The sequence below is a fragment of the Meriones unguiculatus genome (genome assembly GCF_030254825.1).
Source record: "Meriones unguiculatus strain TT.TT164.6M chromosome 13 unlocalized genomic scaffold, Bangor_MerUng_6.1 Chr13_unordered_Scaffold_34, whole genome shotgun sequence".
NCBI lineage: Eukaryota > Metazoa > Chordata > Mammalia > Rodentia > Muridae > Meriones > Meriones unguiculatus.
The window spans coordinates 8200189-8225825 of record NW_026843646.1 but is presented as its reverse complement, the minus strand read 5'-3'; the positions used below and the strand labels follow the sequence as shown (position 1 = coordinate 8225825).

The 25637-nt window shown below is 38.2% G+C and overlaps 1 pseudogene; it reads left to right on the top strand.

Moving 5' to 3' along the window:
- The window catches only part of LOC132650916 (zinc finger protein 431-like), a 116637-nt pseudogene extending 92659 nt beyond the window's left edge, over nt 1–23978 (top strand).
- The last annotated feature ends 1659 nt before the right edge of the window (nt 23979–25637 follow it).

Sequence of the window (25637 nt, the reverse complement as noted above, 5' to 3'; positions counted from 1 at the left end):
GAATCTCTTTTTAGATAGGATTCACTACAGAGCAGTTGCATCAGAGGCAAGAAAAAAAGGCCATGGGACAAGCAGCCTTGGATTCATCCCTGGCTTGGGTTTCAATTCTGATCTGATGCGGCATCAAAGGGTTCCATTATTTCTCTTCTGTTGTTTTCCCTCCCTGCCACCCGCACCCCAATGAATCATGTCCCTGCCCTTCGATGTTGAGCTCACTAGAATGAGGTCATGGGCCAACAACCTCCTCCTCTCTGTAGTCTTCCCACCAGCAATGAGAAACCATAACCACGAATTACATTATCCAGTGGTTCTTTGGAATGTACAAAGCAGAGCCTTGTGATTTTGCCACCTTTTCAAGATGTTCATACACGAGTGTAAGGCTGTGTCAACTCTATATGCACTCTCATCTGATGATTAAAGGTTTGTTTTTTAGTAACATAAGTCTGGTGTCCTGCACTAGTAGGGTACTGTGAGAACAAACCAACCCATAAATATATAAAATATATCTATATAAATACCAATCCATAAATATATAATATATAATTATATATAAATATATATGGTATACATAATATATATAATATATCTATATAACTATATGAATATATTTATATAAAATAACAATCCATAAATATATAAAAATATATAATATATATACAATTACATATAAATATATGTTATACATTTTATAATATGTCACATATCTATATAAATATACTAATATATTTATATAAAATATATTAAAAATAAATATTGTAAGCCCGATTAAGAAAAAATCACTATGCTTCTGCTCGCTGAATGCTTTATAATATTAACACATCATGACTTCTGAATCATTGGAAGGTGGCAATTCTTTCCTGTTTTCTTATAAGTGCTTGTTATGTTTTGTTTTTTGTTTTGTTTTGTTTTTGTTTTTTTACAACTCTGCTTTATTTGGGGGTGTTTAAGCCTCAGCCTCCCCATTGTGGGGAATAGGTAAAACAGACCACTTTACTTCTCTGGGCTGTTGTTGATCAAGGGTCCTTTGAGAGTCTCCATATCAATCCCCATCAACTGCAGATACAGCCACCTTCTCTCTACCCCAGGATGTGCTCAGAGGCCCTCTCAGTGCACGAGGCAGGCCTGTTATCAGCGGTCAAAAAGCCATGTCCTGAGAGACCATTAATAGGTGTGGACGAACTATGTGCAAACTGAAATCCCACACTCGGGATTAAGATGGAAACAAATTCACACAACATTCCCAGCACTTCCATTCTGTCTCCTCACTGTGGCCTCCAACTGTCGGGAACCCATTTGACTCCAATCAGGCTTGTTACCCTGAATAAAAGGAGGAGGCCGCCACCCAGGTTCTAGTTATGCAAAAGCCAAAATAGACAGAGACAGTGGACACATAGAAGTAGGACCAACTTCCAGGGGCAACTCAACTAAAACCACCATTATCCCAAAAGGACTTAAATCAATATGTCTTTTAAGGACTGGGGAGACATCTCAGGTATGTCTACGTGTTGCTGAACTGGCTCTTGTATATTTTTACTGGCTGAATGTATTGTTAAATCGGGCCACTGGAAAACATTTTTGTTTCCATTCAAGCGAGTCCTTGCACAACCAAGAGTTCACCTAGTGACTTAATATCCTTCCTGCAAAAATCAGACTGGTATGCAGGGCCCCTATCCTTCCCATATAGTCAGTTCCTGCACCTTCCCCAAACATGTCCATTTCCAAGGGAAATTGTCTCATTAAGGGCCTCCTCCACAGCCAGAATACACATTGTTTCCTTTTGGAGACATTGAGGTGAGAACTTTTTTTCAGATTACAGGCCTCGACTTCCCCTCCAAAGTTCAATATAATCTTGTTCAGTTTAAGCGGGGACTGTGTTTTCAGAACAGCCCCTGGTAAGGACTGCTGGAAGGTTTGTACTTTGGGAGCCAAGGTGACCCTAGCCTGGCTGTGGATAGGCCTGTCTTTTAAGTGGTTCACCAGCATACTGGCTCTCTTCAAATTCTTTGGATCTGCACCAAACAGAGCATATGTTTTAAGCTTTAAGCCTTAAAGAGAAACCCATGAGTTGTTTTTTTAATTATTTATTTATACATATGAGCACTCTGAATATATGTCTGAATATATGTCTGTATGAAACAAGAGAGCACCAGATCCCATTGTAGACAGTTGTGGGTCACCATGTGGGCTGCTGGGAATTGAACGCATGACCATGTGGAAGGGCAGCCAATGCTCTTCACCACTGAGCCATCTCTCCAGCACCCACCCATGAGTTTTTCAATCAGATAAGGACATTCAGCTCTTCAGCCCTTAAGCTCTGGTTTCTCACAGTTCCCCATCAAAGCAGCCTCACCAAATAAAGAAAAGTGTCCAGCTTTTTCCGTGCATAATTTTTATCTGCAGGGAAAACCTCGCCAAGACCCGTGCATGCACACACAACCTTTCTCATTGGTCTTTGTGGGCACACAGTTTTTCACAGGTACCAGGTGAAACTTAGGTGCAGTTATCTGAGCCCAGCATGAATCCACAAAGCAAAAATCTTGTTTCTTGAAATTTCTCTGATAGGGGAGGTCCTCCTCCCCTTTCATCTGACCCTAGCTTATCAGGTCTCATCAGGATTGGCTGCATTGTCTTCCTCTGTTGGCCTGGTCAGGCTGCTCCCTCCCCCTCCGGAGGAGGTGATCAAAGAGCCAACCACTGAGTTCATGTCAGAAACAGTCCCTGTTCCCCTTACTAGAGTTCCCACATGGATACTGAGCTGCCATGGGTTACATCTGAGCAGGAGTTCTAGGTTATCTCCATGCATGGTCCTTGGTTGGAGAATCAGTCTTAGAAAAGATGGAGTGTGGCATGGATGGAAATGAGGGAGCAAGGGTGAGATTGGGAGAGATTGAAGGAGGGGGCTATAGATGGGATAGAGAGTGAATAAACGTTGAATATTATAAAAAATAAAAATTTAAAAAATCATTTATATTCAGAAATGAAATGTATAAGGAACTCAGTCTCAACCCAAATTCTGTTAGCAGCTTTTACACTTTTTGCCAAGAGTGCATTTTGCATTTATTACAAAACACAATCCATATTGTTCTCTGAGAAGACTATATGACTCCTGTGGGAGTCATTTATAAAATCTAATAAACTTCTCTGTAGTACTTGTAAATCACTGTAAACACAACATTTCACCAAAGATGAATATGATGTAGCATAACTTAAGAATCCTACAATCATTTTTTGTCAGCATTGTTTGATTGTACTAAGTATGTTCTCTAGACATATTAATCATCTCACAAGAATGGGCTTCTTGGTGTATGTGATTCCTACCTTTATTATATTATATTATGTTATATTATATTATATTATATATGTATATTACTGCTAAAGCATTTAAACACCATGGTAATTTAATAAAGAATTCACCTTAATTTGTATTTTGTTCTTTAATTATAAAATGTATAAATAATTAAAAAAATTCTCTTTACTTGTTAATATTCAAGGGCACCTTCCATTTGTGGGACAGATGGGTAACTCCACTGCAGTTGAGTAATGAGCTATGGAAGCCTGCTCAACGAGGAGGAAGAAAGAGAATTGCTTACTGAGTGCTGTGGGGGGCCTCTGGCATGCCCTGAGATCTTGAGTTGGGGAGCCTAGAGTCCCCTCCCACAGAGGGGAGCCCCAAGTGGCTGAGTGGCCAGGGTAGGAGGGCTGGGCTGTCCCGAGGCTGGGTGTGCAGGCAGACCTGTAGACTATGGGAGGACAGGCATTAGCACTGCTAAAATGTGAATCTCCGCAGATCTGGAGAAAGCGCCTGGAAGCCAGGGTCAGGGACTAAAGGGCTGTGTGACTTCTGCACAGTCTAACCCTAAGGGAGACATCCTAACCCTAAGGGAGGTGCTCCAATCACTCAAGATTATCTGACCAATCAGTGCTTCCGACCCGACCTGCCAGTCAAGAGAGGGGGCGTGTTCTTCCGGATGCCTTTTTACAGGTTCAGCTCCCGCTGCTAAGCAGGCTCGTGTGGTTCAGGATGAAGTGCTCTGAGCGTCGCCGCCGCCGCTGCTTATGTGCTGTGAGGAGAACTGAGGCAAGCTCCGAAGTCGCAACATGGTGAGTGCAGGCAGGAGAAGGCGGCTGAGCGGTGGGAGCTGGTGTGCGGGATCTCTTCCGGGACTGGCAGGTCAATTGAGTCCACCGGGGAGGGACCTTGTGGTTCTGGGCTCTCGCTGAACCCAGCGGTGGCATCTGAGTCACTTCACTGAGGGGATCACATCTGTGCAGAGCGTTTGCAGCAGCGGTTTGTGTGCAGAATCATCCTCATGGCAGGACGCCAAACTCGGAGCACTTAATTTGTCTTTGGTGTTCCAGTTTCTCTTGCATCCTCTACAAGTTCCGCTCTTAGCATTTAACCTTTAGGTGTGAGATCCATTCCGAAGTAGTTTTTTGGGGGTTGCAAATGGCCTCTCGTGTGTTAGGTAGCACTCCAGTATTAAGCTGTGATGAGGAAAAGTAGAATTGATGTAAAGGATTTCCAATGCTTGGGAAATAGTAGGTGACACTAAATAGAATTTTGCCGCGGGGAGGACTGCCTCTAAATCACCCCACAGGTAAACAGTATGCTAACCAGGCCTGTTAGAGATTAGCATGCTGGCATACACATGTTGACCGGGCTTGTTCCGAATTTTACCTCCAACACTAGCAAAGGAGAGAGACAACTCTGATTTACAACCAGCTATCAGGCCAATCCTCATATCAAAGAATAGAATTCTACCGAGCTGCTGAAGTTGATCTTAGAGGGTCACAACCAACATTACAGCCTGTGGTGACATAAAGGTGTTAAAGTAACATTTATTCTCCTGATGTCATTGTCCTCCAGGAGATTAGTGCCTTCATCTGCTAGCCTAGGCCTAGTCCTGGAAGCTTCTAGCCTCCATACAATGTAATCTAGGCCTAGAATGTTTTCATCCTCTGAGACTTAGTGCTGAATAAGATCACCTTTTCTAGTTCTTTCTGAAATCTTGCTGGCCTGTTCAACTCAGCTGTTCTGGCTCAGACTCCCCTCCAAGTTGACTGAATCAACCTGGCTTTTTTGACTGAATTGCTCTGCTAACTTTGGCAATATGTTATAATATTCCTGATGCTTCTCATTCTCTGGTTCTGTCTATCTTCATCTGTGTCTAGTTTCTCTCTTCAACTTGTGTCTGTAAAAGTCTCTCAGTGAAAACTTTTTTCTGAATTCTGCAAACTCAACTTGTATGTACTGCCTCTCAACTCACTGACTTACCTGAACAGCCTGAGCAGAAATGTCTAGAACTCAATTATCTGCATGCCTCTGTTTCCTGAGGGCTAGGGTTAAAGGTTTGTACCACCACACCCAGACCTAAGCTTTTCTTTTCCTGAAGTTGCTCTATACCTGGCTGGTTTTGACCACAAAGATCTGCTTATCTCTTTCTCCTGGGATTAAAGTGTGTCTGTATTCCAACCAGATCATATAGACCTAGAAAGTCTTTGGATGTGATCTCTTGCCAGAATAGCCATGTTTTAAATTAAAATTCATTTACCTAAAGGTCCAGTTTTCTTTTTGAGAAAAGAATAGTTTTGCCATAGGGGCAAGCCTATACTGGTTTACAACTGTTTGAAAAGGAAAAAAAAAAGAAAAGAAAAAAACAAAAAAACAAATGTGTTTGTGTTCACAGCTGTCCTGATTAATGAAGGCATTCCATGAGGCCTTCATATAAGGGGAATGGCATAGTTCTTTCTCAGTACCATTAACATTTTTGGCATAGCCAGTAACAAACTGGGACCTAGGCCTTTGGAGCTTTCACTAAGTTCTCCATGTATTGAGAATAAAATGGAGTTCCTTCTCAAAAGCCAGGGATATGTTTGAGAGAGCGTGTAATGGTCTGAGTTCCAGGCCTTTGGGGAGGCATTGCTTCAGATCATGAGATCCCAGCTCTTTCCACCACATGGGGATGTGGTTGTCAATTCCAAGGCCACTGTAGGCTTGGTTAGTAATGTTCTTGAGAGACCCTGTGTTCCTCTTAATGCAGCTCTGTTTCATTAGACTCCTCATGAATTTGTTTCTACTTGTGATAATTTCTGCTGACATCACAGAAGTTAACCATTTCCTTCCATTTCCCCTGAAAGTAGTATACCAGATGCTATTATTGAGAAGCTAACTTGGCCATGGACCTCTCAGAGGCTGAACCACCAACTAAATAGTATTCATTGGATGGACATAGAACCCCTCCACATATGTAGCAGCTGTGCAGCTCCCCTAACAGTGGGAGTCCTGGCTGTTTCTGACTCTGTGCCTGGGTTTGGATCACTTTCATTCCACCTGGACTGACTTGCCTAGCTTCAGTGGGAAAGGGAACAATTGGTTCCATTTAGACTTGATGCATCAGAGTATGTTGGTACTTAAGTGGGGAAGGGGATCTGCTTCTATGAGGATAGAGGTAGGGAGGAGTGGGGTGTGTGGATGAGACAGGGAGGAAAGGAGGGTGGCATTTTCCATCTGGCTGTTAAGTGATTAATTAAATGAACTGAAGGACAAAAATGCTTACTTGGCTTAACACATAGCTTGTATAAGACCTCCCCATCCCAGGTTTTATTTTTTTTCAATGTTGCCTTTTCCTGTCTTTTCTGGCATACTCAATTCAGGACCCTATCACTGAAGAATGGCCTGCTGTTTGAGGGCACTGGTGTACTTCTGGAAATATTTTTACTGTGTAAATTTCCCATCTTTTTAAGTGGCTAGACTTACATGTCTCCAGTCCCCGTTTAAATTGTTGAAAACATAACCTGAGGCCTTTACCTAAAAGTGAATTAAGGTTTACAAGATACATGTAATGCAAAATTCTGTCTTCAGCTGGCTCCTTTTGAGCATTGGCCAGAGCTGAATGTATGCTGTCATTAAATGTATGCTGTCTTAATTAATCTTTTAATTGTGTTTGCAGTGATTTCTCCTGGGGAGGGGATATTAGTTTCTAGAAAAGTTGCATCTTTAGCCTTGTAGATAAATGTTTCCACGGCAAGCTCTTCTGACTGAGGTCACCTTCATCCCACTCTGTTTCCCCCAGGGCAATGACATTTCTTTCCTCTTGATTAAAATTTCTAAATTATTTAGTTAAACGGCTGTACCACAAAAAAGCTTTATAATTTGAGTTAGTAATAAACTGTCCATTGTAGTTACAGTGATAGGATTTGCATGTGGAGCATGGTTTGTGTCTTCTGTTCAGAACAGGAAGAAAAATTTATTATGTACAATTGCTGTGTGAATCAGGGTAGGCAATAGCTAGATCAAAGACTAAGGCAGGCAGCTGTAGGGGTCACCCTATGAAAAAGGACATGATCCAAACACAGTGTTAGTGATTTTTCAATTTCTAGCATGTATTAACTTTTGCATGTGAGTGAAAACGGACCAGATTGGTGGGTGTTCAATTTCGGTAGGTCAGATGGAGCCAATGAATATTGAATTTCCAAGTAAGGTCTATCCTATGCATATATTTACAGTCTTCATAGACAGGGCAATGTCTGCTCAAAAATTTGGGACTCATCTATTGGTGGTAGCTTTGTATGTTAGGTTACCAATCTCAGCAGCTAATACTGAAGGTAGAATCAAGGTCAAACAGTATCTGATTAATGCTATTAGCTCTACCCGAGAAGGGCCTGCTATTGTTCAAAGTCAGTATACCTACATAGTTTTTCAATTATATTTATCTTTCTAAAAATGTCAATTGTTGGTATCACTTAGTAATTTTTACTTTCTTTATGCATCACTGCTCTAATCTCTTATTTCTTTCTCTTCTCCAACATTTACCAGTCATTAAGAATTTCATTCCTGGGACTGGAGAGATGGCTCAGTGGTTAAGAGCACTGTCTCCTCTTCTAAAGGATTCAATTCCCATCACTCATGTGACAGTTCACAGCTGTGTGTAATGCCAATTCCAAGCAATCTAACACCTTCACACTAATGCACAGAAAATAAAATTAAATATTTTTTAAAAAGAATTTCATTCCCAAATAAAAATGGATTTTTCATTATTTTCTGTTTAGAGCAATGTCTCCCAAAATTTAGCCTTTCTTTATGCTATGTAGTTAAGACTTGTTTGAACCACCCAGTCCTGCCTTTGTAGCCCAGTGTCTTGCAACTCATTTCAGGCTGGACCTTAACCCGGTCAGTGAAATGGAAAAGGGACCAATGAATGGTTCCTCAAACATCCCATGGCTTTCATGGGGTGAGTAATTACAAATAAAGAGGCACCTATGTATGAATTGAGTTCAGTGACCAACTTTGAAGCTCGTGTCAATAACTGCACAGAAAGGGATGGAAAAGAAGGATGGTGAGAGCTTTTCTGCTTGAACAGAAATGTCAGTTATTCAATTTTAGATGATTAGGAAATGTCCAAACTGGCAATACTTGGAGTTCACAGACCAAGGCAATCAAGATTCTGGAAAAGCAGCTAAACTTATTTTTAGAAACCAAATTTCTGTAGTTATACTGATTCAACAAACACAGAAGACATGGACAATCTGGTGTGGCCAAGCATAACTGGAATGTTATTATTCTAACAATGGCGCACCCCAAGGAAAAGAAGTGCATAATTCTTGGTGTGTTCTGCTACACATGTCTAGTCCCAGAAAACAATTGGAGCATGAAACCTGTTTCAACTTTTTACAACAATTTTTGAGATTATAGTTAAATTATTTCATCCTCCTCATTCTTCCCTACTGTTAAGTCTCAAATGCTGGGACAAATGGCTGTTGTACCTATTGATCAAATCAAAGGAGGCCAGGCTGTTGGTTCTCCCAGCATCCCTCTGTTTCTACCTGTGATAAGGCAGTGGTTAGCATAGCCAGCCTTCTAGCCCAAGGGCTGATCTCCCTTTCCCCTGGATGTTCTTCCTTATGTAATCCAACAATTTTGGGTACCTGGTGTTTTCCATCTATCATTTACTATCCTGGCCTCTTGGTCTGGCTTTCACCTCTCCCCTCTTCCCTTCCCTCATAAGGGCATGTGCCCTCTGGACTTTCCCAGATGTCCCTGCATCTGGCTATGTTGTCCCTTTCATCTATAATAAACTTTCTACCCCACCATACCTAGAAACATCCATGTCCTTTCTTACTTCTTTCTTTTTTTTCATTCATTTCCCTTTTACCACTCCTTTCTTTCAAATTCATGGTCACTTTTTGCTTTAACTGTTGTTACTGTTTGACTTTGACTTGTTTGACTTTGGGATTTCTCAGCTATGAGGTAGAGATAGCTGCACTGAACATTGATTGTGTGTTGGAATGTGCACACAAAGAACCCTGTGACTTGGAAGAGGAACTGTCTCCTTGTTTCTTGGAGACTGGGAAGTTGTCCTAAAACACATATTTCTTAGAGTAAGGCTATGTGGGCCCCTAAGGTGGAAGGGCCCAGCTGGGAAGACCTCAGTCATTTGATCTGATACCCCAGCAGAGGAGCTGCGATTGTCCTGAAGCCCAGCTGGGTGGTCAAAGGAAATAAGGTACTCTGGGCAGACCTACCATTCAGTAGCACCAGTGGGAGGTAGCTCATAGTTTCTTTCCAGGATTTTTTTTTTATGATGAAGCTGAAGAGAACTGTGAAGGTGAACCACAAAACATGCAATGGTGAGTGTGTGGACCACTGTCCCAAAACTAAGAGGAACAGGTCTCCTAAGCTCTCAGAGTGTGATATGGTGATGCTAAGACTGCGGATCAACTGTTGTTCTGTTGATCTATGTGGTGATTTGGAGAGTGGTCCTTGGTCTCTGACTCTCCCTCAAGTGTGGATTCCTTGGGGGCAGTGGGTCGTGGGCTGGAAAAATTTGTCTGTAGCCCTGGCAGTTTAAAGCTGTGATGCTTAAAATATCACTGTCCAGTGTGCACACACACACATTGCTTTTAAAGTGTAGTGGGAAGACAGAAGTTCTAGAAGTTTTGGACCTTGCATTCCACATTCAGGTTTGTGTGGCAAATTTTATAGTTTTGAAGCTGGTAGAAATGGAGTGATCATCCGCCAGCAATTTCTGTTTGTAATCTTTTTTATCTTTTCGCTACTTTCAACCACAGTGTTGTGATTCAGGAAAATTTAATTTCAGGACACAAAAAGAATTTCTGAGATGCAGAGGTTTTTAAGGTGTGCATGGAGTTGGGTAGGTGGATAAGGCACATTCCTTATCTTGTGGCACAATCCATGTGGGAGTAAGCAAACAGGAAAACACTCACCACATTGGTTTGTGTGTGGCTTTCAGTGGGGCTGGATTTGCCTGAAACCACAAGAATGCATGAGGGCTTGTAGAATCATAGCTCACTTTTTGGATCACTTTTTTTCCACAGAGAGCTCCAGAGCATGGAGCATGTGGTTTCTCCTTTTGGAAGACCGATCTAAAGTAGCTGGTGGGTCAGAAGTATACTTTAGGGGTCAGTTCGAGTTGCTTTTGTAGGAGTTTTGAAGTCTGTGTTTATTTAATTTCTATACACATATGACCAAAAGTAACCTTGGTCAAGTACACATTTTTCCTGGCAGAATTTCCTTGGGTCTTTTGAGGAAAATTTGAATATATTTTTAGGCTTATGATTTTGGCTTTTTCACTTCCTCTCCTAATTTTGTCACAACTGTTGTACCACATTCTTGATAGTTGTAGCTCTGAGATACATTCTGAGGTCACTCCATGTGTGCACTCTTACTTCATTATCCTATTTGCAGTTCTGTGTCATTTTTCATGGGTCATGGCTTTGGAATCAGCTTGCCTCTTAGAAATTCATAGACATTTTCTTTGGATTCTGATGATTCATATTGAAATAGAAAATTACCAACATTTTTGTTTTTTAAATACATCATTCCATTGGTGGTGTTTACTATAGTATAAAAGGGTAAATGATATTATCCTACATAATCATTTGTTTAGCTCACTAAATTTAGTATATAAAATTGAAAGTGATGAAATAATTTACACAGCCATAGAAAGAAGAGTTCAGAATAGAGTTTATTGACACAAAAATACATTGTTTTCGCCACAAAAGCTATCCATCCAAGTATAATTTGAGAAGACAAAAAGTGAAAATAAAACGTGGTCCAGAATTGAACAATAAATTTGAATGTGATATGGTATATTGTATTAGCATACAAAATAAACTCTTGAATTTGGGCTTTCCCATCTATATGAACTAAAATTAGGAAACATCAAGTTGTGTTGTTATAGTCAATATAAAACTACAAGTATTTAGTGTATGTAATCTGATGCATTTGCAGATATTACCTACACCCACACCCCCTCATTACCAAAAACAACAAAATAAACCATGTTTTCACACATTCTCATTGTATACATGTTTATGTGTGCCTGCATTGCACAGAGCTCTCATAAAATGACAGAATTGGGATGGATCCCAACTCTGTAAAAAGTAAAATTTCATGTACTTTTGGCCAGTTTTAAAGAAGTATCTGAATTCTCATGCTTATTGCATTTATATTCGTGGTTGCATAACTTTATAATAATCTAATTCCTCATTTGTTGAGGCCAGGAGGACAGTATGGTAAATGAATGAAGACAATAGCAATGGTTAAAGGATTACACACTTATAAAAGACTCTCACAGTCAGTGCTATATTGGTCATGAAACAGCATATAATTACAGCATAAGCAGTGTCAAATCAACAAACTTCTCTCTCTCTGATTTCAATCTTGCTACATTCCTATTTGTCCATTGGGTAGGAGAGCTTCAGTCATCTTATCTACTTTATAGTTCACAATAGAAAATGAATGGCAGAAACAGCATAACCTAGGTGAAGCAATCACTTTCAAAGAATTTTTGTAACATACTTTTATTTGGTATATGAAGAAGGAAAAATAAAATAAAATATCAGGCTTTTTAGAGCAAGAGTTGTTATAGAAATAAAAAGCAAATGTGCTTTCACAGTATACTATAAAAATGGAAAAAGTTGGTTTATTTTCATGGTTTTGAGAGCGTTCTGCCAATAAGTCATGTTGCATGAAGTGAAAATGAGTTAAGAAACATACTGACTTGTTTGGTTTGAATTGAAATGATGACAATAAATTACAGTTGAATAAAAATGTAATAGTCTTAGACAAGTGACACTTTTTTTTAGTTTTGTTCTGATCAGCTAACCTGCCGTAGTTGGTGACACTTTTATTTTTATTGGGAAAACATGTTTAAACATTTAACATTTTAAAATATCAGTTTGTATATACTTAATGTATTATATTGTTAATATATAAATAGTGTATAACATTCCGTATTTACTTCTATTATTGTGAATATTATTCCAACTTTATTTTTTGTTTTTTTTTAAAGATTTTATTTATTTAATTAATGTTCTGTCTGCATGTGTGCTTGCATGCCAGAAGAGGGCAACAGATCTCAGTATAGATGGTTGTGAGCTGGAATGTGGTTGCTGGGAATTGAACTCAGAATCTCTGAAGGAAAAGAGAGTGTTTGTATCTGCTGAGCCTCTCCAGCTCCAAACTTCAGTTTTATTATATAGAGGAAAGAGTACTCTTTTGGAATTAAGTGAGCAGGGACCCCTATAATTCCACTAATTCCACATAACATCAGAAAATTACCTCTTTTTTTGTTTGTTTGTTTGTTTTGCCTGTTGGAGCAGGAGGCTGAACATCAGGAGTTGCATTGTAGGGTCCTTCCTATAGCTGGGTGGGAACCATCAGCCAGAATCAGCCAACTTAATGATACCTGTCCAAGCTGTGACCACAGCTTCTTCATCTGAATATCTTTACTATAATGGGTTCCAGTTGGAAGCCAAGAAACAGAAGGTTAAAATGAAAGCTGTATTTTCTGAGCTCAGGGAGGCAGCCAGTTCAGGATCTGAATGGTGCCCCATGGTAAGCTTTATTGTATATTTAAAGGGTTAACTCCACAAGGCGGGTGTCCCTTGGTGAGTGTTGGGGTCATCCAATCAAATTTTAGTATTGTGGATTAAGAAAGGGAGTTTCTGTCAGAACTCTGCTGATCTAGGATACTGAGCTCAAGGTCTTTAACCTATTTCCAAGACCCTTGGTCTGGAATCCAAAGCCCTTAATTTATATCTCTTGACATTTGGTCCAGAGCTCAAAGTGAAAAGTGAGCAAAGACGTGTGTCCTCTGTCCATAGTAAAGTAGGGCTTGGTAAGTGATATATTTTTACGATTTAGGCACTTTGGTTAAGATAACAGCAATTTAAACCAGTTAACTTATAATCAGAAAAATGTTTTAAGGGGTTGAGTGCGAAATTGCACTGCATGCTTGGGGATGTGAAGTTAGTTTAATCTTGCTAGTAAAATGGAAGAGCAAAATAGAAGAGCTGCTTGGAGAAGGCTGGGCTCTTGAGTCCGCCTCCTTACACACAGTGGGACTGCATGTTCACAAAGTATTTGCAGCAGGGGCTTGAACATAGAAATGTCCTTGGTAGGACACAAACTCAGAGAGGCCTAGTTTCTAGGATCTTTACCAAGTTCTGACCTTGGCATTTAATATTCAGGTATAAGATTCCTTTGAAGTAAATTTTGTGGAGGTTGAAAATAATGTACGTGTTGAGTAGCACTTCATTGTAAAGCTGTGATGTAAACGGGTAGAATTGTTCATGTAAGGGATTTACCAATACTTAGGTGAAAGGAAGTCACATCAAGTAGAATTTAGCTAAGGTCTAAGTAGATAAGTAGCATTCCAAGCAGGCCTGTTCGAGATTAGGATGCTAGGAAATACATGCTTGCTCAAGAGGATAGTCAACAAATTTGTCTCCAGTCATAACCAGGGAGACAGCCCTGATTCATAGCAACCATTGGCCCATCTCCATGTCAAAGAAGACACATATAACAAGCTGCTTAATTGCCATTACAGACTCACAGCCAACATTAAAGACTGCTGTGCCAGAAAGTTGCAGTTTTCTTCTTGAGAAAAGCCTAGCTCTGTCACATGGAGCAGACATCTGGTTAAAACTAATTGAACAGGGAAAATACTGTTGTGTTGCGGGCTGCTCTAATCAAATGAAGCTTCCCCCAAGAGCTTCATGTATGTAGAATCACCTAACTTCTTCTCACACTCCTCAAATATGCTTGGTAGAGCTAATAGAACCTGTGGCCTGCACTCTGGGAGATTTCCCCAAAATTCTGAGGTAGTTAAAATAAAGCAGTGTTCCTTTTCTAAAACCAGAAATAGGGTGAGCTGCAGGGTTGGGGCATTTGAGGAGGGTTTCCTTCAGATTCTCAAAACCCAACTTTTTCCAACACATGAAGATACCCTCATCAGTTCCAAAGTCACTGTGGTCTTGGTAAATAATGTTCTTGAGATCCTACGTTCCCCTTTCACAGTGTTGTTTTATTATACTCATGATTTTATTCCATTTTATGAGAGTGTCTGATCAAGTCATAGATGTCTCCTGTTTCCTTCCATTTCTCCCCAGGAAGTAGTGTACAAGGTGCTATTCTTCTTAAGAAGCTTACTTATTATAAGATATCACTTGTGCAAAACCTTTCCACCCCAGCTTTTACATTTTCTACCTTCTACTTTCCCTAACATTTGAAACCTCTGAAACCTCTCACTTATACCATGCCACTGAACAATGACCTGCTGTTTTAGGGCAGTGGAGTACAGAAATCATTCTAAGAATATCTTTGCTGTGTAAATCTCCCAATTGACTCAGTGGCTAAACTTGAACTCTCTAATCCATATTGAAACTGTTTAATATATAACCTGGAGCCTAAAAGAGACTTAAGGAAGACTACATGTATGGAGTACAAAATCAGCTTTAAGCTGTCTTCTCTTATAGCATTAACTAGAACTGGAAATCTTTTAATTAACCATTTAATTGTATGTGGCATTCTTTCTTCTGGGTGGTGGATATTAATTCTATAATAGCTGCATCTTCAGCCTTTTGGAAAAATATTTCTGAGACAAGCTTTGTTGGCTCAGGTCACATTAATCCCAGTCTATTGCTCCCAAGATGCATCACTTTGTCTTCCTCTTGGTTAAAATTCCAAAACTTTTAAGTTAAAGGCTGTACACAGCAGAGTTTTAGACATTACTCATTTGAGACATATAATGAGCTGTTTATTGTGTGCAGTAGGAAGACAGTTTGGAAAAAATGAAGGTTGGATTCCTGGAAGTTTTAAACATTGTTTCCTAATTCAATTTTTTTGTGTGTGTGAAAAATATTTCAATTTTACAAATAGGTTACAAAATGCTGTCAAGGAAGAAATGTGAATGAAACTTCAGAAGTACTTTTTTAGCATCCTTTTAAATTTCTAATAAAAGCAGCCATGATGATGTGGCTTAAGGAACTCAATTCCAGGATTAAAAGGAGTTTCTGAGCTGCAGAGGTGTCTCAAGTGTACATGGTGTTATGCAGGTACATAGGAGAGATTTCATGTTTTGTGCTGGAATAGATGTGGCAAGAACGAGACATAAAATTAATATTTAACATTGTTTTGTTTATGGGAATCAGTAAGACTGGGTTTGCCTGCAGTCACTAGGGGGACCTATAGCTCCATAGCCCACTTTTCTGGTGAACTCCATTTACAGAGAGGTCTAGAGCAGGGGGACTTAAAAAAAAGATTAGTTGTTTCTAGAAGGTAATATGAATAGTGTAAGGATCATTTTGAGTTATTTTGTGGGTTTTCTGATGTTTCTGTTTATTTAATTTCTATATGTATATAATCATAGGTAACATTGGTCTACTTCATATTTTTCTTGGCTGAGTTTCCTCAGGTATCTTAATGAAATCTTGACTATATTTTTGTGCTTATGTTCTCGGTAGTTTTGCTTTATTTTTTCTCAAAAAATGTGCACAAATTTCATTGTTGTGGTTGTAAAGTAAGTACAGAAGTCATATTTTGTTTCTGTGTGTGATACATCTTCATAATCCTGCTGAGAATTCTGAGTTATATTTTTCACATGGTAAATTCAGTTAGTAGCATGCCATCGTAGAATGCTGGTTGCCAGCATCCAAAGATCATGCAGGTGCTAGACCTAGGCACCCTACGCATATCTAACTGATGGACAGCTTTGTATTCATGTCGGTCACCTAGCATTTGAAATGGGGGCTGTCTGTCACATGGACACAGTTGCCTGTTTATGAATAACTTTTCCCTATCTGGGCTGCCTTGTCTGTCCTCACAGGAAGAAGATCCACTTAGTTTGTATGTAACTTGATGTGTGGAGGAGAGTTGATATGGGGAGGCTCCCCTTCTCTGAGAAGAAAGGGAGGAGAAGAAAGGGTAGAGGTGAGGAGGATGATACCAGAAAAGAGGAGATACAGAGCTGCAAGCAGGATATAAAGGGGAAAATAAATGAACTAATGAGAAAATGGCTGGTTTCTATGTAAGTGAGAGATTGTGTTGACTGATGATTTCTATAGATGGCTCTTCCATTGTGGGTGGAATTATCCTTAAGCATGTGGCCCTGGGCTGGATAAGAAAGCTAGTTGAGCATGAAACAATGTAGAAACAAGAGAGCAAGGCAGGAAATAATATTTGCCATGATGTTTGCCTAAGTTTTCTTGAAACTTGAGATTCTATCCTAGGATTCCAAAATGATGGAGTCTGATCTGAAAGGACCAAACAAGTAAACTCATTCATGGCCTGAGATATTTGGGGTTAGGGGTTTCAATCACAGCAGCACAGTAGCAGGTTAGGAGAAAAAAAGTTACCAAAAGTGACCTTGCTTCTCAAAGACCTGAGAATGCTCTCATTTTTGAGAAATGTGGAAAATATCAGGACTGGAGATGGCAAAAGTCCAGACCTTAATTGGCTCTTCCTGGAGTACATGGAAGCGCACAATGTTGAGTGTAGTGCATACAGAGGACGGGGAGGTTATAGGATTTCAGTGGGAAATATGCTCCATGAAAAATTAAGCTGGAGGTCATTTGTGTGGTAATTTAGCCTCAGATCTTTCTTATTCTGCTCATGATCTAAAAAATTAAATAAGGTAGAGTTAAAAATTGGTGATTGATTTCTTAGGTGGTGATGTGTGTTTCATACCTGATTTGGATATTAGTAATTAGTCAAGGCTACATTTGAATTCTTGATTCTCATGTGTCAGCTTTCTGAGTACAAGTCAAAGGATGGAAGATGTACCCCCAATGTGTTCTGTTTTGTCAGCATATTTTACCAATGTTAATATTTAAATGCTTAATAGAATGTATGTACGTATGTATTGTTTGAAGTTCCATGCTTCTTTTTGTTCTCATTTGTTACTACAGGGCACATCATGCTGAAGTTCTGCCTTGTAAAATAATTTTCTAGAGGTGCTATATAGCTCCACAACAATGAGATTTATTTCAAAAAACATGTTGTATATGTGTAATATGACTGAGTTCTTAGGCTATGACAGATATATGAAGATTTGATAACAGTTTGGGGTGTTTATTTTGACCATTCTAATTTGATGATCAAGGTCATGTTGCCAGTTTTGCCTCTTGATATTTCAGAGAATGCATTAATATTATTCTTTTTTTCTCTTTTATTTATTACATTTATTTCATATCCCACCTACAGCCCCCTTCCTATCCCTTTCAAACCCACTGTCTCTTTCTCTCTCTGAGTGTATTAATTTTTTTTAAAGAGATTAGTTTGTTTTTTGACTTTACATCCTAAGGGCAATCCTTCCTTCCTCTGTTCTCAGCCCACCCTCACCCTTCCTCCTCCCCTCCCAGAAAAATGGAGCCCTACTCTCCCTGTATCACCCCATTACAGAACATCAAGTCACATCAAGACTGAGCATATTCTCATCCACTAAAGCCAGATAAGGCACGCCTAACAGGGGGAGAGGATTTAAAAGCAGGCAGTAGAGTTCATAATAGAAACAGTCACCTTCACTTACCACTTAAACCACATGGACCAAACTGCCCTTAATACAGATAAGTTCAACAGGCCTAGGTTCAGAACATGCATACTCCTTAGGTGATGTCTCATTTTCTGTAAGCCCCCCCAGAGTCTGGGTTACTTTCCTCTGTTGGTCTTCTTATGGCTTCCTATACCATCCAGGTTCTTCCATCTTTCCCCCAGTACTATCATAAGACCACCAGAGATCCACCCAATGCTTATTTGCAAGTTATAGACTCTTTCTCCATTGGCTGCTGGGTGGAGCCTCTGAGAAAACAGGCATGTTTAGGCTCTTTTCTACATGCAAAGCAACATTTACAGTTTCATTGGCTGGCTTACTAGTGTAAGGTGGGTCTCAGGTTGGCCCAATTATTAGTTGGACATTCCCTCAATCTTTGTTCTGTCATTATCCCTAAACTTCTTATAGTCAGGGTAATTTTTGGATTGTGGGTTTTGTGGTTCAGTTGTTGTTCCCTCTCGCCACTAGTCCTGACTGGCTAAGAGGTGGTGGTCACTTCATACTTCATTTTCCATGTCTCTCTTCTGCCCCTTCGTTAGGAGTCTCAACTAGAGTCACACCCAGGTCACACCCAGTCACACCTAGGTCCTCTCAGGAAGCTTCCCTGTCAAATTACTCCAAAGAGAAACCACCTCAGTTTTCCTTCTTGTTCTCAGCCCTCTCATATCCTACAACAATTCTCCCCACATCTGATACCCACATTTGTTTCTGTCCCCATTCTGATTTCTGCCCAGTTTCCTCTCTTCATCTTCTTCTGCTGTCTGTTCTGTTTTTTATTCTGAGTGATATTCTGCCAACCTCCCATGGACACTTCTTACTTAGCTTCTTTGGGAGTGTGGGTTGTAGTATGCTTATGCTGTACTATAGGTCTAATATCTGCTTATAAGCATGTGTTTCTTTCTGTGTCTGGGTTACATCTCTCAGGATGATGTTTTTTAGTTTGATCCATTTGCCTGCAATTTCCATGATTTCTTATTTTTAATAACTGAGGAGTATTCCATTGTGTAAATGTATTAGTAGTTCTTTGTCCATTCTTCACTTTCTGGCTGTTATGAATAAAACAGCTATGAACATCATAGAACAAATGTCCTTGTTCTAAAATGGAACATCTTTTGGATGTATTCCCTGGATTGGTATAGATGGGTATTGAGGTAGAACTATTCCCAATTTTCTTGAATGCACCATGTTGATTACCAGAGAAGTTGTACAAGTTTGCACTCCCATCAGCCCTGGAGGAAAGTTCCCTTTTCTCCACATCCTCACCAGAATGTGTTGTCACTTGATTTTTTTATCTTAGCCATTTGAGTGGTATAAGATGGAATCTTAGAGTCGTTTTGATTTCCATTTGTCTGATGACTTAGGACTTTGAACATTTCTTTAAGTGTTTCTCAGCCATTTGAGATTCCTCTGTTGTGACTTCTCAGTTTAGCTCTGAACCCCATTTTTAAATTGGATTATTTGATTTGTTGGTGTTTAATTTCTTATGTTCTTTGTATATTTTGGATATTACCTTTCTGCCTGATAGAGGGTTGGTGCAGATATTTTCCCAATCTATTGACTGCTGTTATGTTCTATTAATAAAGTCCTTTGACTTATAGAAGCTTTTCAGTTTCTTGAAATCCCATTTATTAATTGCTGATCTCAGAGCCTGTGCTGCTGTTGTTCTCCTGTGTTAATTAGTTCCAGACTTTTCCATCTTCTAAATGATTTAGATTGTCTGGTTGTATGTGAAGGTCTTTGAACTCCTTGGACTTGAGTTTCTGCAGGGTGATACAAAGGGTCTATTTTCATTTTCTACATGCAAACATCTAGTTAGACTACCACCATTTTTTGAACATGCTGTCTTTTTTTCCATTGTATGATTTTCCTTCTTTGCTGAAAGTAAAGTTCCATTAGGAGTATGGGTTTATTTCTTATTCCAACTGTACAGGATTGTTCAACTATCAGGGGTATTTTATTTTTCCATTTGAAGTTAATGTTTGCTCTTTCAAGGTCTGTAAAGAATTATGTTGGAATGTTGTTAGGAAATGGATTGAGCCTGTAGATTGCTTTTTAAGAATGCTATTTTAGAGAAGGGCAGGGAAAATTTGGAGGGGAGGAGGAAGTGAGATATAGGGGGGATACAAGGTGAATAAAGTGTAATTAATAAAAAATATAAAAAAGAATACTATTTATACTATTTTACTATGTTAATTCTATATATCCATGAGTTTGGGAGATCTTTCCATCTTCTGATATTTTCTTCAGTTTCTTTCTTTAAAGACTTCAAATTCTAGTAATAGAGGTCTTTCACTTCATCTTGTTTGTGGCTACTGTTCAGGGTGTTGTTTCCCAAATTTTATTCTCAGCCCTTTTTTTTATTTGTATACAGAAGGAATAGTGAAAATTTTTGTTAGTTGTGTTCCCAGCCACTTTGTGGGAAGTGTATATCAACTGTAGGAATTCTCTGGTAGGATTTCTTGTGTCACCTAGGTATACTAGGAAATCATCTGCGAATAGTGATATTTTGGATTTTTCCCTTCCAAATTGTATCTCCTTGATAACCTTCAGTTGTCTTATTGTTTTGGTTAGGACTTAAGGAGTATATTGAAGAGATATGGAGAGGGGAGGCATCCTTGTCCTTTACCTCATATGAGTGGAATTTCTTTTAAGTTTCTCTCCAAATGATTTGATGTTGGCTATCAGCTTGCTTTTTACTGCCTTTATTATGTTAAGTATGTGTCTGATTCCTTGTATGCCTTTTTACAAGTCTTTTAACATGAAGGGGTGTTGGAATTTTTCAAAGGCTTTTTCTCATCTAATGAGATGATCATGTGATCTTGGTCTTTCAGTTTGTTTATATGGTGGATTACATTGATGGGTTTTCATATGTTGAAGCATCCCTGTATTCCTGAGATTAAGCGAAATTGTTCATCATATATATCTTTGATATGTGCTTAGATTTGTTTTGCGAGTATTTTCTTGAATATATTTGTGTTACAGATAGCTATTAGCTGTCCTGAGGGTGCTGAGAATTTAACCCAGGTCTTCTGGAAGAACAGACAGTGTTCTTAACCACTGAGGCATACCTCCAACCCCATGTTGCCTATTTATGATCAACATTTAAATTGCTAATATTTTCATTCTACTTTTGTAATTGTTCAAACATACATTTCATTTTTTAAAAAATATTAATATTACAGTTTAAAATGAGGCACTTCAGGTTCCTAGATATTTATGCAGAACTGGAGTGGATGTATAAATCTTTGTAGAAACTTGAGAAAGTTTTTTTTTCTTATTTGTTTGATTAATTTTTACATATTATTCAGGATCTCATTATGTCCCCATGAGTGTCCTGGAACTTATTGCATAGGGCAGTCTACCATCCAGTACTATGAGATACACCAGCCTTTGTTTCCTGAGTGATTTTGGAATTAAAGTCATCAGAAAATACACCCAGCCTGCCCATTCTTATAAGAGTCAGGAATCGTTTATACTATTTCTCTCATGTGGGCTCAGTACTGTTTTTCTGTTTACTCTCTCTCTCTCTCCATCTTTATCTGTTAATTGATGTTTCTCTTGCAAGTCTGTAGCCTAGTTAAATGATGAAAAAATAGAGGTGAACTTCACTATTCAGTTTCCTCCTAAAAAGAGTTAGTTATTTCATTAAAACTTGTGCATCACAAAATAAGTAGAAGAAACACCAGAATACTTTGAAAATACTGCAAATGAAGGATACATCGCCAGTATTCTAAGTATCATGCTTTCTGTTGTACACATGTGTGGATATTTTAGAGTATATTGACCTACAATGATGTGCATGTGAACTTCACTTGAGAAGAGTGGGCTTTGCTGGATCCTTCCCAGAGGAATCTCTACAAAGTTGTGATGCTAGAGACCTACAGGAACCTCACTGCTATAGGTACGACAGTGAATTTTCTTTACTTCTTAAAATATGGGGAAACAATTTATTCATTATTGATGTGCTTCTGTAATTTCTCTTGAGGATGAGGAAGAATGAGATGAATGGTTCTTTGACTGACCATAGATCATGACTTAAACTTTGTATTATTTCCAATAATAAAGCATACATTTTCTGTTACTGTATTTTAGGCTACAATTGGGAAAGTCATAATATAGAAGAGCATTGTCAAAGTTCAGGAAGACATGCAAGGTAATTTTCATTGTAACTTGATATGAATATTGTTCTGAGAAAATTTTAATATATTCTGGAAGTTTGAAAGAGAAGGAACAGTATAAATGAACTGTTTTAAGTGTACTTATTGATGATGACTAACTTGTTACTAAACCATGTACCTCCATGTTAGGTATTTTATGTGTGTTTGCAAGGCACTCCTCTAAGAAAGAATGCAAGGAAATCATACTTACGCAAGATCAATGTTTAAATTGTTTACTCATTAGCACTATGAGGTAAAACTGCAATTTGTTTAGTATCCTACAACTCAGATATTGCCAAAGGTATTCACAATAAATACGTGATGAACGTATATCCAAAACATACTAATCAACTCTTCCATAGTAAAATGTGGTTACTTATATACTTGTAGTAATATGCCTAAGTTTTGTGAGAAGGGCAGTTTTTTAGAGTCAAGAATGTTGTTGTGGAAAAACCATAATCCCTATAGCACATGTCTGTGATGAAGAAAAATCAAATGTGTGAATGCATCATGAAATCATGTCATTTATTATTATTCTTTTAATAGTTAGTTATATCATGATGTATCACAATGAGTTCAAATCATTTTAATATATGTATATTGAAAGAAACAATGTACCACCCAGAACAACTAAAACATATAGTACTCCCCATTTTGAGTAGATGTTTAAAAATTGATACCTATTATGCTTTATATGGGCTATTTAGAGCTGCCAGCACTACAAATAATGACACAGAGCCTTTTTAATATTTTAAAGCTTAGGCAATTTACCTGGGCAGATTCTGAACCATTTTTCCCCTAACACAAACCTAGCACAGTGTCCAAAAGCATGGCCAGTTCTACCTCTTTGTTCATGTTCGTATCCATCTCTTAACCTCACTGTTATGCTGTCATTTGCTTTCTTCTTTCCAGCAACCCTCTCTCACTCAGAAGTTCTGTCCTCCATTTTGTGCCCTGCTATCACTTATTAGCTCTTTCTTATTTCCAATAGATAATTAAGGAAGCACAAATATTTACAAAATATAGGACAGGTGATCGGCCATACAACTAACAATACTATGATTTCGTCAGTACTATTCACATATACTGCCACACTTTCACATAATATACACCAATATCAATTAACTGGTTAGTCACCTTCATTAGGAATTCTTACAAAATCACACTGCAAAAAATAAATTTTAGGAATATACAAATTATTCTTTTTCTCACAGTTATCCTTACATATTTACTATGGCGCACAGTATGGGGAAAGTTATTAATCCAGTCATTGTGGTAAAGCTCTGAGGTATTGCAGTTTTCTACAAATATGTGGTAAAACATCTTATAGAAGAAAGTATATAATAAATGTGAGCCAGGTACCAAATATTTTTACCATCACAGGTATTTTCAAATATGCAAAACAACCCGTATACAAGGAGAACACCGTGAATATAAAAATGATGAAATCACAAAATTAAGTCATGTGGCAAAAGCATCCATTAGTGTAATGACTGTGGAAAAGGTGTCATATGTGCCAATTATCTTTGCAGGTATGAAAACAATCATTGTGCAGACAAACTTCTTGAAGATACTCAATATGAATTCTCTGCCCATCACAGTAGTCCCCACACATGTAAAAGTATGCATACTGGTGTGGTTCACTATGAATGTAGCCTATATAGTAATGCCTTTGCAAATAAAACTCATATCCTAAGGCATAAAAGGATACATATAAGAGAGAAACCTCATGAATGGAACCGATGTGGTAAAGCCTTTGCAGATAACAGTAGTCTCCAAAAACATAAAAGAACTCACACTGGAGAGAAACCTTATGAATGTAACCAATGTGGTAAAGCCTTTGCAGATAACAGTATTCTCCAAAGACATAAAAAAAACTCACACTGGAGAGAAACCTTATGAATGTAATCAATGTGGTAAAACCTTTGCACAGAACAGTCAACTTCTAATACATAAAAGAACTCACACTGGAGAGAAACCTTATGAATGTAACTAATGTGGTAAAGCCTTTGTAGTTAACAGTGTTCTCTGAAGACATAAAAATCCATGTTGCAGAAAATCCTTATGAATAGAAATAATGTCATGACGTCTTTTCATGTAAGACTTATCTTGAACAAGAACACTTATTGGAGTGAAATGCTATGAATATAACCAATGTGTGAGAAACTTTTCATGCTATAATAATCTCCATGTACATAGAAGAAGCACACTGGATAGAAACTTTATGAATGAAACCAATGTGATAAAGGATTTTGACATAATAGTAATCTCCTATAACATAAAGAACGCATACTAGAGAGAAACCTATGAATGTAACTAAGGGGTAAAGCCATTGCATGTAACAGTAGTCTAACACATCTCCTAATACATAAAAGACCTCACACTTGAGGTCATCTCCTAATAAAAATTTGCTCTTCACAATCATCTTCAATGTCATGAAAGAATTCATACTGGAACAAAAGACTATGAGTGTATTTACATGGTGAAGCTACTCCACATTTATATAATCTTTGTCACCATAAAATAATTCATAGAAAGAGAAAATTTATGAATGTGTTAAAATGGGAGACCTTTGCACATATCTATATTCTACATCATCGTAAACATTTCAAAATGGACAGAAAATCTGAGAATATAATCAATATGGTAAGGCTTTTGTGTTCTTCTGTCCACTGAATCCAGTACAACTCAATACAGATGAAAAAAAAAATTATTGTCATCCAGTTTGATTAGGAACACATAATGTTCAACTGTGATGCCTACCCATCCAATGAGCCATAAATTTACAGAGGTTCTGAGCTTGAAAATCATAAACATCTTTACTGTTTTACAATTGAATTATTTCCATCAGTAATGCTTTAGGGATATAAGATTTGTTTACATCATTGAGGAAGTCATCTGATGCAAAATGTAGGTTTTACAGTGCAAACAATCATATCCATTTGTTCTTTTGTGGTTAAGAAAAGGTATTTTATTTTAGGAAAAAGAATCTGCGGTTTGGGTAAGTCATTATATTAGGGGACCAGAAATCATGGTATGGAACAGTCATGTTTTGGGCAACAAAAGTTAAGTAATTAAAGCCGGTCAGCTATTGAGAAGTCTACAGCTTTCATAGGGACTATGAACTTAAACTTATATTCACCCAATAAATCAATAAAGGTTGGTAACTAAAAGGAAATACTTAGGACAAATTGCTTTTGCATGTTCCCACATACAATTTGCTTTTACATGTATTGCATATCAAAGTCATCTTCAAGTATACAAATGGTCAGATAGTAGAGAGAAACCTTACACAACCCTTCATGTGACAAAGCCTTTTCTTAATACAGTTATCTCCAAATACATAAAAGAACACACACTGCAGTGAAACCCTCTGAATAAGCAATGTGGTAAATCCTTTTCACGGGGTTGTCTTTGAAATCATGAGAAAATGCCATGCTGCAGAGAAACCCCAGGAATGTAGTCAGTATGGTAAGATTTTCTGCTTCATGCTACCATTATATAAGAGTAAAAGCTTTACTGTGTGGGCTACATCTTAAAGCCTTTGCATATCAGAGTTGTCTTTGAGAACCTAAAGGAACTCATTCTGTAGAACACCTATTAGAATAAAAGATTTGTTAAGGTCTTT